Here is a 14,756-nt window from a genome sequence, read left to right on the forward strand (position 1 = left end):
TAACAAAAAATAAAAATAAAAATTGATCAAACCATCAAATTCAATATTTTACAAAGAATAAATAAACTATACATGTTCATAAAAGCATATTTAAATTATAAAATTCACTCAAATCCTAAAAAAAAATAATAATAATAAAATAAAATCTAAAATTCACCATTATTTTCCATTATTTAAAAAGGCCTACAATGAGAACTTTCGCTTTTGGAGATTATAGGGCAGCCCAAATCCAAGCATTCAAAACAAACAATAAGTCTTTCGAAAGGGAAAAATATAAACAAGTAGAGGATATTGCATTAGACAAATTGATTTCAACTGCTCTAGTGACGTCTTCCAAGTAGAAATGGCCATCCTTTAACTGAGATATAACACCCATGACCCATCCTCTAAAGAAGGAAGACAAGAACCTTTTAGATGAACAGCCAGTAGAAACAACAGCAGTGCTTTTCCCGGAAAAACCAACATCAAGTCTGTTGAAAAATGCATAAGCACCAAATCAGTTCCATAGAAAAGGTTTCAGTGTGGACATAATTATGGCTCTACTGCTAACTACCAGGTACATAAAACTTGAAAAAAGGGCAAGGGCTCAGTATGCCTTGCCTTTGGGTTCCAATATTTAACAATATCTCATTCCTACAGTCATGTTTTACGCACTCAAGCGTCATGCAGCTTATTTCACAAATTTTCACTGGGTTATGTAATTAATGTCGATGCTAGTTTATGTAAAGGCTAATTAAAGAATTGACCTCTAAGAGTAACTGAAATGGTGGCTAATAAAAATTGATAGCAAAGACATGAGTTATATAAGAAAATTTTGATAGGGAATATATGAAATGATAGAACCATAGTTATCCCTGCAAGACTACCTAGAATCAACACAAAATAAAAGCTTACGCACTTTGGTTGTGCAGTTGTTCCAACAATTAAATCAGTTTGAGCCCCTCCATTACGTGCATCCTTGGAATTTTTGAGACCTGCAGACAAAAGCCAAATCCAAGTCAAAAAATAAGAAACTTGGCTGTGTTTGGTTGTGATTTCAAATCACAATTCTACATCTTAATTCAAGCATTGTGTTTGGTTGTGATTCTCAAATGCTGTTTTGAGAACTCTGCACAGAACATCTGTGTTACTCTGCAATATCAGACGTATTGTTCCTTTTTTTTAAAAAAAAATTTATGCCTTGGGGATGTCCACTTGGAAGACCACCCAAGGACATCCACCCGAATGTCCTCTGAATTCCAGATTTTTTTTTTTTTTTTTTTTTTTTTGCAATTGATTTACATAATCGGGAAAAATATTTTCTGAAATTTTTTAAATTTTTTATGTGCTTTAAAATAATTTTGAGTTGTATGTTTAGTTATGAGTTGTAAATTTTTGTATCACATATCAATTGTCACATCAACAATTCCCCACTCAAATCAAACCTCTTTTCCAAAATTATTTTCAAAACTCTTTACCAAACAAATTTTCTACACTCAAATCATAATTCTACAACACACAAACTCAAAATACAACTCATACTCTCAAATCACATTTACAAAACACAACCAAACGCAGGCTTAAGAGCACAACTTTTTTGGTAGGATGTAGTGTGAATATGTAATATTGATATTGATGTCATCCAATTAAGACAATTTGTTACAAGTTTTTCATAATCTAGTTCAAGGCATTAGGCAGAGAAGAAATCATGCATTATAGAATAACCAATGAGCAATGAAATGTGTAATAACCCTTCTTTCCCCAACATCCAACATCCAACATCTATAAAAGACTAAGAAATTTGATTGGTGGATTTGTTTAACTGTTATCTGAACTACTTCAGCAGAGGTACCTGGCCAAGTGGTTCATTACTTAAAAATAGTTAGATTCCTATCAGTTCCACCTTACATGTTTTTTAAACTACAACAGGGAAATGTGTTTTAAATAGCACACTCATCGCACCTCAATGACTAGTTGATCTGAGAATTTACAAAAACAACTCTCTCCCTTTTAAGTGTTTGCAATCCATGATTTGTTGTTCCTTAATAAACATAATCAGCTAAGCAAAATAGATACTTCCAATTGACATCATTGCATAGAAACTCTGTCTGAACAACTAACCCATAAATAAACCACCAATTTATAGATCAATTTGGCTCCTTGATCTTACCAGAATCTAGCATGCATTGTGACCAACCCAAAAACCAACAACATCTGGGTATATGATAATGAAATCCAATGTGACTCCGACACAAAGTGTCAGTCATTTAGATCTAGAAGTTTGCACTTTCATAATTGATTTTTGACAGTGAAGCAAACATTAAACCATAATCAACTGCAAGTGAACTCCTAAAATTAGTCTAGTTCTACCCAGCTTCTCTGGTATGGATTACAAGACTGAAGATTCTCAAGGTCAATTTACAGAAGAAGATGAATTAAAAGTGTCAATTAATTAAATACACATCTCTAAGAGATTTCTCCAACCAACTAACGTAAAGTCAACCATCTTTGCTCTAGCACGCCTCTTAGACATGGTACTTTTTTTTCAGCAATAAGAAACAAAATGACAATGTATCAACAATTGTATGTCAACTAAACCAACTCAATTACAAATCCCATTATTACTTTTGCCTTCTATGCTATAGTTGGCTCTCTGCTAGACAAAAGGTGGTGTAAAAAGCAGACCATTAACCTCTCTCAAAGTCATAAAGCCCCCAAAGCTGTTTTCAGTCCCACACCACATATATAGACAAGTTTTATAAAAAAGCAGACTATTGACCTCTCTCAAAGTAATAAAGCCCCCAAAGCTATCATAAAGAATTATGGAGACTGTGCTAATGTGTTTTGGGGAAGATTTTGAGAGGAAATTTCAACTGGAGTTCACTAACTGTCATGGTTATTTAAGAATATTCATTCATCAATTTTTGATTAATATTCATTCATAGAATCTGGTAAAACACCAGACATAAGCCAACAAATTAGCAAAAACAAGATCAATCACCGAAATCATGTCTCTATCTATCTGTATAACTTTAAATTAGCAAAAACAAGATGAATCGCCTAATAAATCAGCAAATAGATTTCATTTTCATTTTGAAACATTGTTCAAAAATTCATTAAAAGCAGAGAAATAGGTTAGTATAATGTGTCAATAATTTCCTTTTGAAGAGCACAGTGGCATACCAGTAAATAACTAGCATAGCAAAACCACCAAGAAAAACCACTTAGAAAAACCACCTAAAAAAACCACTTAGAAAAACCAGTAAATCACTAAGAAAAACCACTCCAATGCTGCCCATACACTAGCACAAAACTAAAATAAACCACATTCTTCCAATAAAAGCATCTTCAACTCAAATTCAAAAACAAGAACTTTCAAACGAAGTTCAGTCCTGACTAATTAGGAGAAACACTCTTTCAATTTGTTATCATGTAGCCGGTTTCATATTTTAAGCACGTTACGGTTCATCAATCACATATGAGTGAGCTGGAAATGCAACATACAACAACATATACAAAAAGATCAAAACTAACTCAGATAATACATGATCAAAAAGTTATTTATAAAAAAATGTTTCAAATTCTTTTTTTTCCCCTTCTTCTTTGTCGTCTTTTTCCCTATCGATACTATTTGTGTAGCAAAAAACTTTTTTCTCTATTTGTGTAGCAAAAATGTTTCAAACTTTTTTTTTCTCTATCGATACTAGTACTGCTGGTATGAGTAGCAATACTAGGCAGATCTGTATGGGGAAAACAGATCAAGAAAAAAAACCAAATCAAGAAAAAAACCAGATCACATATATATATATATATATATATATATATATATGTAACAGATCAAAAACCCCCTATATACACTCACAGATGTATATATATATATATATATATATGTGTGTGTGTGTGTGTGTATGAAAACCCCCTATATCCGAAATCCCGACACAAAGAGAGAGAGAGAGAGAGAGATACCCTTTGAAATCGGCGGTGAGGGAAGATCGCCGGCGAGGGAGGAGTGGCGGTGAGGGGCGAGCAACCGTCAACGTCGTTTGTGAGAGAGAGAGAGAGAGGGAGGCAGCAGCGGCGGTAAGGGAGGAGGATCGACAGTGGGGTACGAGCGACGGTGAGGGAGGATCGGGGGTGAGGGAGGATCGACGATGACGGATGATCGGCGCCGTCGTTGTGTGAAAGAGAAAGAGAGAGGAAGGCGAAACCCTAGATGGAGAGAGAGAGAGGAGGAGAGGAGACGGCTCTATTGTGTTTGTGTTGTGTGTGTGTTCTCAAACAAAACCCTACGCACACCCACAAATGTTATAGTTAATGAATTTTTTATTAAAATAAAAAATTATTAAAATAATTTTTATAGTTGATGAATTTTTTTTTCATTTGGTAAAGTTAAAAATTTATTTGTTTTATATTTATTTTAATGAATAAAAAATTATTATTATTTTTTTATTTGGTAAAAGTAGGAATAATATTTTTCATTAAAACAAAGTTAATTTTTTGTGGTCAATGAAAAATATTTTTTTGTGACCCTTTTTTTTTTTTTTTTGTTACTAAAAATCAAGAACTAATATTTGTGGTAGAAGATAGGAAGTGGCAGTAGTGGTGAAAGTGGTGGATAAGAGGTAATAATGGTGGTGGTAGTGATGGTGAAGAAGATAAGTAGTGAAGTTGTGGTAGTAGTAGAGGAGATAGAATAGCAGTGGTAGAGGAGAGGTAATGGTAGTAGTAGTGGTGGTAGTAGAGTGGTAGCGATGATGGTAGTAATGATAGTTATAGAGGTGGAGTGACAACAATGGTAATAATGGAATGACATTTGTAGTAGTGGTGAATGTGGTAGAGAAGATAGGTGGTGAAAGAGAGATGAGTGAGAGACAAATAGAGAAAAGAGAGAAAGAGAGAGAGAGAAAGAGAGACAGACAGACAGAGACAAAGTGATGAGCGAGAGAGAGACAAAGTGGTCGCTAAAAATGCATTTTCTTGTAGTGGATAACTCAGTAAATAAAGAAGAGATGAGGGAGAGAGTGAGCAAGGTGAACACAATGGAGGAGAGAGACAAACGGACAAACAGACACATAGAGAGAAAGAGAGAAACAGTGGATCAATATTTACACAATAGTGGTAGTAGTGGTAGTGAAGTGGTGACGATGGCAGTAGTAATGGGTGAAAGAGATAGAGAGAATAGAGATGAGCGAAAGAGACAAAGAGAGAAGATAGATGAGAGAAGAGATAAATGAATGAGAGACATAGAGAGAGAGAGAGTCAAATAGACAGACAGAGAGAGAAGAGTGATGAATAAGAGAGAGAAAGAAAAGAGAGAGAAGAAGATGAAAAAATGGGTGAAAAGATATAGACAAAGAGAGAGAGACAGAGACAGAGAGAAAAAAAAAGAGCGAAAATAGATAAATAAGAGAGAGAGATAGACAGAAAGAGATGAGCGAGAGAGTGAGAGAAAAAAAAATAAGAGAGAGATAGAGAGACAGAGAGAGAAGATATATGAAAGAGATAGAGAGAAGAGAGATGGACGAGAGACATAGAGAAAAAGAGAGAGATAGACAGACAGATAGAGAAGAATGATGAGTCAGAGTGAGAAAGAGAAGCGAGACAGAGACAGAGACAGAGAGAAAGAGAGAGATTGACAGAAAGAGAAGAGTGATGAGAGAGAGAGAGAAGAGAGACAGAGACACATAGAGAAAGGGAGAGGGAGACAAACAGAGAAGAGTGATGAGTAAGAGAGAGAAAGAGAAGAGAGACAGAGAGATAGGAAGATGAAAAAATGAGTGAAAAGAGAAATGTTCAAAAGAGTAAAACGACATTGTTTGTAGTGGATCGATAAATCGAGAAGGAGCTCGATAAATAGAGAAGATGAGAGTAAGAAAGTGAGTAAGGCGAACATAGTGAGGGAGAGATAGACAAATAGACAAGTAGACAGAGAGAGAGAGAAAGAGAAGAGTGATGAGTGAGAGAGAGACAATGAAAGAGAGAGATAGACAGAAAAAGAGATAGAGAGAGAGATGGAGAGATGGAGAGATAGAAAAAAAGAGAGAAACAAGAGATGAGCGAGAGATAGACAAAAAAAAGAGAGAAATAGAGCGAAAAAAGATGAGCGAGAGAGAGACACAGAAAAAGAGAGAGACAGAGAGAGAAGAGAAATGAGCGAGAGAGATAGAAAGATAAGAGAGAGAGAGAGAGAAAAGAAATGAGAGAGATAGAGAGAAGAGAGATGAGCGAGAGAGATAGAGAGAGAAAACAGATGCGAGAGATAGAGAGAAGAGAGATAGGCGAGAGACACAGAGAGAAAATGAGAGAGAGAGACAAACAGACAGAGAAAGAAGAGTGATGAGTGAAAGAGATAAAGAGAAGAGAGAGAGAGGTAGAGACAGAGAGACAGGAAGATGAAAAAATGAATGAAAAGAGAAATGTTATATCAAAAGAGTAAGACGACATTGTTTTTTTAAATTTTTTTTTGCGATAGAAAAATACCGTTGAATTTATTCAAACCATTTTGTGATTGTATATATATGAAGCTGTCTCAAAACCACAATCACTATCCTAGGTTAGAGTTTTCCAAAAACTCTTTTGAGAAAATTATACTTTCTTGTTTCCGTGTTATATTGTTTTTACTGAATTTTTTTAATATTTAAAGTATTTTTTGTAATTTTTAGACACACCTAACATAAATACACCTAAAAATTAAAAAAATTATAAAAAAATCTTTTTAAAATTCACTAAATACCAAAAATACAATAATTCAATACATTTTTTTTTGTATTTTTATGTATTTATTAATTTTTAAAAAAAAATTCATAATTTTTTTTTTTAGATACATCTAAGTAAGGTGCATCTTAAAAAAATATTTAAAATTTTAAAAATATTCACTAAAAAAAAAAACACAAAAGTAACTTTTTGCGACGGCAGAAAATGTCGTCTCAAAAAAGCAGAGTATTTGCGACGGTATTTTCTGCCGTCGCAAATACTCTCATTTTTTGAGACGGCAAATTGTATCGTCGCAAATACTCTGCTTTTTTGAGACGGCATTTTCTGCCGTCGCAAATACTCTACTTTTTTGAGACGACATTTTCTGCCGTCGCAAAAAGTGACTTTTTGAGACGGCAAGTGTGCCGTCGCAAATAATTCCGTCTCATAAACCCACTTTTCTTATAATGACAATTCGTCATAATTAAATCATAATTAAATACCACAAATTATAACGGAGTCATATGATACATAGTCCAAAATAAAGTGTGTATTATAAAATTTCAAATAGATAACCACAAAGTTTTCTTTCTTTTCTTTCATTTATTTTGATATAAAAATAGTTAATTAGTCTGGTGAATTGAATTGATCAGATTTGTTGACCTGTCAATTTCATTTATTTTTTTACTTTTAGGTTTTTTATTTTTTATTTTTTTAGAATCATGCAGCGCTATTATTATAACTTATAATAAACGAAGTCTTGAAATCAAATTTAAAATGATATAAATTGTTTTACTATCTAGTGCAATTTGGGTCTAAGCTGATCTATATGTACCCATGTAGGACAAAATAAATAAATAAATAAATAAAATATATATATAAAAAAAATCTATATGTACCCATGCGGTGGTTCTATTTATTTAGGCAAGTTGGGTCTGACCTGATCTATCTGTACCCATGCAGGATAAAATAATAAAAAATTAAAAATTAAAAATTAAAAAAAAAAATCTATAAGTACCCATGTGGTGGTTCTATTTATTTAGGCAAGTTGGGTCTAACCTGATCTATATGTCCATGTAGGACAAAATAATAAAAAATTAAAAATTAAAAAAAAAAATCTATATGTATCCATGCGGTGGTTCTATTTATCAATAATGATAGAGATCACTAATTTTAAAATTCTAAAAAAATCATTAATGATATGACATTCAATAAAAAAAAATACAATACTAAAATCAAAATATCAAATCATTTATGATAAGACCTACCATTAATCATCATTAATGGTGGCAAGTTCGGTCTAACCTGATCTATATGTACCCATGTAGGACAAAATAATAAAAAATTAAAAATTAAAAAAAAAAAATCTATATGTACCCATGCGGTGGTTCTATTTATTTAGGCACGTTGAGTCTAACCTAATCTATATGTACCCATGTAGGACAAAATAATAAAAACTTATAAATTATAAAAAAAAAAAAAAATCTATATGTACCCATGCGGTGGTTCTATTTATCTTAGGCATCGTTCAGGAAGAAGGTTTGTAGGTTTTTTTTAATTATTTTAATCACAAAAGATAAAATATGTTATTTTAGCCACAATTAACAAAATATTACATCCAACCCATAATCATTATACTCTTCTCTCACAAAAAAATCAAAAAAATCAAAAAGTCAAAAAGTCCTTTCAAAGCCAAGTTTTTTAGCCTAGGCTACAATAGCTAAAAAAATCAAAAATGCCAAAAAGACAACTCACAATCCAAACCAACCCTAAATAACTTAATAATATACCTACCCTTTAATCAATTTCAGCTACATATAAATCAATTTCTTTTTGTTTTATTTTTAGGGTTATGATATTACCAGAGAAAAAATGACTAGAAGAATAATATATTGTGAAGTGAATAACAATTATTTTTTTCTTTGTCCTAAACTTTCAATCAAAACTTCTAATATATATAAATTTTTCTAATAATTTGACTACACTTAATAATATACCTACCATTCAATAAATTTTAGTTGCACACAAATCTACTTTCATTGTTTTATTTTTAGGGTTACGATATTACCACATAAAAAATGACTAGAAGAGTGATACATTGTCAAGTCAATAATAATTATTTTTTCTTTATCCTAAACTTTCAATCAAAACTTCTAATGTATATATATTTTTCTAATAATTTGACAACACTTAATGATATATCCACCATTCAATCAATTTCAGCTACACACAAATCTACTTTCTTTGTTTTATTTTTAGAGTTATGATATTACCAAATAAAAAATGACTAGAAGAGTAATATATTATGAAGTCAATAATAATTTTTTTTTTGGTCCTAAACTTTCAATAAAAACTTCTAATATATATATATTTTTCTTATAATTTGACTGCACTTAATGATATACCTACCATTCAATCAATTTTAGCTACACACAAACTAACTTTCTTTGTTTTATTTTTAGGGTTATGATATTACTAGATAAAAAATGACTAGCAGAGTAATATATTGTGAAGTCAATAATAATTATTTTTTCTTTGTGCTAATCTGATGAATTTTCTCTAGAATCTGAATTTTCTTTGACCACAATTATAATCACATTAACTTATGTGCCTTTGATTGATTTTTTCTAGCATCCGAATTTTCTCTAACCCATCAAATTATATTGCTTGTTTGATTTTCACTAGTTAGTTGTCTCATTGTGTGTAATTTTTCCCTTGAGATGAATTTTCTCTAGCATCACAATTTTCTCTGAACACATTGAATTCAGTTTACACTATGTATGTATAGTTTTGTTTAAATGAATATTAGAAGTGTGAGTCCACTTGATGAGTGTGCTTAAAACTTGTAAATTTGATTTTTAAAATTTGAAATTGTTATGGCAGTTAAACTGTCATGAACGTGGGTAGATGTAGGAGAAAAGTTTTTATTTATTATTATTATTATTGAATTTACACATGGCAAAATCTTTAGGTGACCAAATTTAGGACAGAGGGTTGTTGTTGTGCCTTATGGCACAGCAGCCCTGTTGTGAGGTCTCGTAGAGGCATTTTTAACTGTATTTTGATGATCTGAACCGTTATATTGTTAGGTTTGTCGAGTATATTATTCATATAAACAATAAAGATAATCAGACATTTATAACCCCATGATCAAGTCTTAATTGTTTTAAAAAAATTATTAAAATCATGTTAACCGTTTATTTTTTAAAAAACAAATGTGCTCTTATTATGAGGCTACAAATGTCCAATTTACTTGATTTTTTGCATGAATGATCTATTCGACGAATTTTACAATATGAACAGTTTGGATCATCGAAAAAAATTCGGGACACGTTCCCAATGAGCCTCACAGCAACCTTAAGGCACAGCAGAACCCCAGCTCCCCAAATTTAGATCTCACTTAATATAATAATAGGGAGTAGCTTCCCTCTATGCCTAGATCGGACTAGAGGGTACTGTTGGTCCCGTGGGGGCTATCATGGGTCCCGTTTTGATAATCTGAACCGTGAATATGTAGAAATCGTCGAGTACTATATGCTTGTAAAAAATTACAATGATCGGATATCGATAGCTATGTGATCAAATCAGTTTTATATATAAAAAGAAGACAGTTAACAAATTAACGGTTCAAAGAAAACTGATCCGATGAGATAGCTATTAATATCCATTCAACGTGATTTTTTACAAGTATATAGTACTCGACGAGTTCTACACATTGAACAGTTTATATTATTGAAACAGGACTCGTGATGGGCCTTCACAGACCCAATAACACCCTTCAATTCGATTTAGGATTGGAGGGAAGTTGCCCATAATAATATAGATAGGGGCGGTTGGTAGAATGTATATATGAGTTCATATGTGTATAGTTGGTGGGATTATTTCTCAATTTGTTTTTTATGGGTTGTATATGCATTGTTGGTAGGGTGTACATTTGAGTTCACATGTGTATGATTATCTATTAATTTATTTTTTATAGGTTGTATATGCGCCTTTATTAGGGTCGCAGCAGCAGATTCCTATCGCTAGGCAAAGAAGAAAAAACAAAACAAAAACAAGTTGAGTGGTTCTATTTAGGCCCTAAAATAAACAACGACTAAAAGAAAGTGTTTGCTCCACTCAATTCAATGGTGATTCCCTTCTTCGATATGCAAAAAATTAAATGGCGAATTATATTAACAGTTTTTATAGTTTAGAATTTATATCATTTTAATTTTTGATATTTTAATTATGATATATTTGATCACAAATATTGAATCTTGTTCTAAATAAGGATACTTGAAGATACCATTACTCAATTTTAAAGGCAAAGTCATCAATTTAATAAAATATAAACTAATTTGATAAAAATAAATGTAAAAAAAAATATTTTTGAATTTTTAAAAATAATTTCTGCCCACTAAAGATAAAATTATGTAAAATTGATAAATCTTTTAGACATTTATTTTTTTTATCAAATTAATTTTTATTATGTGTTTAGATGATAATCATGTAATAGGTAATTGTTAGAATTTTAATATATAATCGATATATTTATATGAAATATTTTTAGCTTTGAATTTTTTAATTTAATGAATTGATTTAATAATAATATCAAAGTTGTCGTCATATTTGAGAAAAATAGAAATAACATAACCACCCATTACATGATCATTATCTAAACCCATAATAAAAATTAATTTGATAAAAAAAAAAAATAAATGTCTAAAAAAAAATTTAATTTTACATAATTTTATCTTTAGTGGGTAGAAATTTTTTTTAAAAATTCAAAAATATTTTTTGATATTTGTTTTTATCAAATTATTTTATATTTAATCAAATTGATGACTTTGTCCTTAAAACTTAGCAATGGTATTTTTAATTGTTCTTATTTTGAACAAAATTTAAAATTTAAGATCTAATGTATTATAATTAAAAAATTAAGAAGTAAAACAACACAAGATTCAAAATATAATGACGGTTGGTATAATTCATTAAAAATAATAATAATAATAAAATTGAGCTGTCATATTTCGGCCTTAAGATAAAAAAAGACTACAAGAAAGTCTTTTTTGATAATGGTCTCTATTGCTAAAAGAAAGTCTTTTTTCTTTATCAAAGTCAGTAGATAAACGCCAAGATTTTGGCTGTTTCTGGAGGAATTTTTTGGAGTTTCTTATTGTACACTGAGAATTGGTCAGTTGGGTTGGTTTAAAATATATGTAAAAGTCTTCTTAATGGGGCCAAGATATCCAACCACATCACAGAAAAAATTATGTGCATTAATTGGTGTATTAGCGTAATATTGTACTAGGCACGGTTTTAAATAAATAAATAATAATTAATTTTAAAATTAAATTGTAAAACAATTAAAATACATAAAGAAATAGAATTAATTAAATTTTAACTATTTTATAACAATGTTACTTATGTTTCTTTTGTTTTTTTTTTTATCATTAATGCTATGTTTAAAATTCTAAATAATAAATACATGAATTATAATATAATTAGTAAAAATTAAATAAAAACCATGATAAATTATAATCTCGATTTGTTTAAAACATATGTGAGCTAATCTTCTTAAGATTTCTTTCTAAGAGCTCGTTTGGGATGAAACTTTGAACTAAAATAGTCAAATAAGACAAAATAGACTATATATAGATAATAATAGATCTGGAAAAATTATCACTCACAAATAATAATTATAGTTTCATTTGTCAATTAAAAATAAAGTGATAATTTCAAAACATGTATGCTTTATATTATAGAAATTATAGTCAGATTATTGCCCATTAGAAATTAATGATTATAATTATAGAAAACTAAAAAAAACTTATCATATTGATTAACAAAATAATTAAAGAAAGAACTAATAATATAATTAAAGAGCACGTAATATTATAATTATAATTTTATTAAAATTCTATCATTTTATTACAGGTGTATTTTCATATTATAAATTTTTAATAAATTATTTTTTTACAAAGTATCATGATTTTAGAGAATATATTACCTTATTGATCAATAAATGATATGATTTTAATATTTTGAAAAAAAAGAAAAGAAAAACAGTTTGATTTGATTTCTATACAAAATGTTTCAAAAGAGTTAAGTTTAAGGGTTGGTTTGGGAAGTGGATTGGGTTTTTGGTTTTTTTGGCAATTTTAGCATGGGCTAAAAAGTTTGATTTGGGAAGGACTTTTTGGTTTTTTGACTTTTTTGACTTTTTTTATAAGAGAATAATGTAATGATTATGAGTTTGATGTGATATTCTGTTTTTGTAACTAAAATAACTTATTTTGTCTTTGTGGCTAAAATAGCCAAAAAAGCCTACTTTAGCTCTTCCTAAAATAGTTTAAATACATTACCATATTGATCAAATAACCAATAGTTTATTGATATATGTATTTTTATATTTTTAAATTCAAAAAATTGAGAAAAAATTAGTGAGACTTTGAATCACAAAGAGTCTTAAATGTTTTTGTTTATATCATACTAGCATATTACTCGTGCTACGCACAAGATTTTGTAATTTAAAAAATTTGTATATGATTCTCTTTATCAAATAATTATACATGCGACTATTTTATACGTAAATTTATAAATTTATCAACTATCAATTTTTAAGAGTAGCATGATATTACTTCCCCTGGTAACATTTGTTAAGTTTCCATCCTTCACCAATCATCATCTCTCTAATTTTGATCTCCTTTTTGTTGACCACATTGACTCTTATAGGGATGGACAACGGTTTATCCGATCCGCAAAAACTGCCCAACCCGTCCAATCAGCATACAAATGGGCAGTTTCGCAAATACAATACGGGCGGATGCGATTTGAAATATGACATCTTTGCGGGTTGCGGGCGGATTGCAGGTTTAACCCGCACCCGCAAGAAACCGCCCGCACTTTATTTATTTTTTTATTTTTTTTATCTTAACTATTGTTTTCATTTCTATATTTCACCTAAATATTTTTGTCCAAAACAAAACACCCTTTATTTTTTGAACTTACTCTAGCATTACATTTGCTAATAGTATTATATCAATTGAAACTGAATAAATACTAATCATATTGTTATTGTTACATAACTGAACTTGTCCCGGATGAAGTGTGATTTTGAATTTTAAATTCCTTAATGAATATGGAGTTATAGTTTAGGATTTTGAAATATATGCTTGTGTTAGTTTATGAATTGATTTAAGATTTTGAATGATCTATTTATATTACGAATTGATTTTGTTGTATTTTTAATTTTATAAGTTTTAATTCATTAATTATTAATGTTGGAGCATTTTAGAAAATGGGGAGAAAATGACCCAAAATAAATATTTACAAAATGGGAAAAAAATAAGGCTCAAAAATAATTTTTTGAAGAAAAAAGTCCAATCCGCAAACCGCTCGCAACCGCCCGCACATCTGCGAACCCTACCCGCGCACAAACCGCAAACCGCACTGTGGGCAATTCCAGGTTGTCTTTTTCCCAAATCGGATAAATGCGGACGAGTCCAAACTGATCCGCAAATCGTCCAAATCCAAACCACGAACACCCCTAGACTCTTATTTAAAACACCTTTATTACGCAATCACCCTTACTTTTAACTTTATTTCCTTATCTTTCCCCCAAGTCAACCTCTACCCGTATCCACAACCCCTCTTCTCTAATCTCAAGTTGCATCCACCTTTCATGGCCATTGAAATTATGGTTAACCATTAATTGATAATAAATTAGTTGAGTTGACATAAATTCTCAAATAAACTCGAATTCGACTCGTATAAAATAATAAATAATTTTGTATGTGTTGTATATACAAATATTAATAATAAATAAAATAAACAAAAAAAGCCTTTTAATTTTAGGAATTTTTTTAATGCTGTTATGATAATTGTTATTTTTTATCTATAAAATCATAATGATGAAATTAGTTAATGAGTTTTATTAGATTAAAATCGTACATGTGAGAACAACAAAAATAGCTAAATACATGTGTATACATATATATATAGATAAATTTACATGGTTCAATATATAACAATTACATATTCATAACTCAATGCTACTCTTGAATTTTCAACTATTTCAAGCTTAGACTATTAGCATTAAG

At 30.2% G+C, this 14,756-nt stretch overlaps 1 long non-coding RNA gene across 1 annotated transcript; it reads right to left on the reverse strand.

Annotated features, from left to right (window-relative positions):
• Positions 1-972, reverse strand: LOC114296416 (uncharacterized). The gene is made up of 2 exons (XR_014335231.1): positions 899-972; positions 1-470 (listed from the first exon to the last, which is right to left on the reverse strand). It is a non-coding gene; the product is annotated as an uncharacterized LOC114296416 (long non-coding RNA).
• Positions 973-14,756: the final 13,784 nt, after the last annotated feature.

This window comes from Camellia sinensis, chromosome 7 (genome assembly GCF_055761805.1).
Source record: "Camellia sinensis isolate YWXY chromosome 7, ASM5576180v1, whole genome shotgun sequence".
Classification (NCBI taxonomy): Eukaryota; Viridiplantae; Streptophyta; class Magnoliopsida; order Ericales; family Theaceae; genus Camellia; species Camellia sinensis.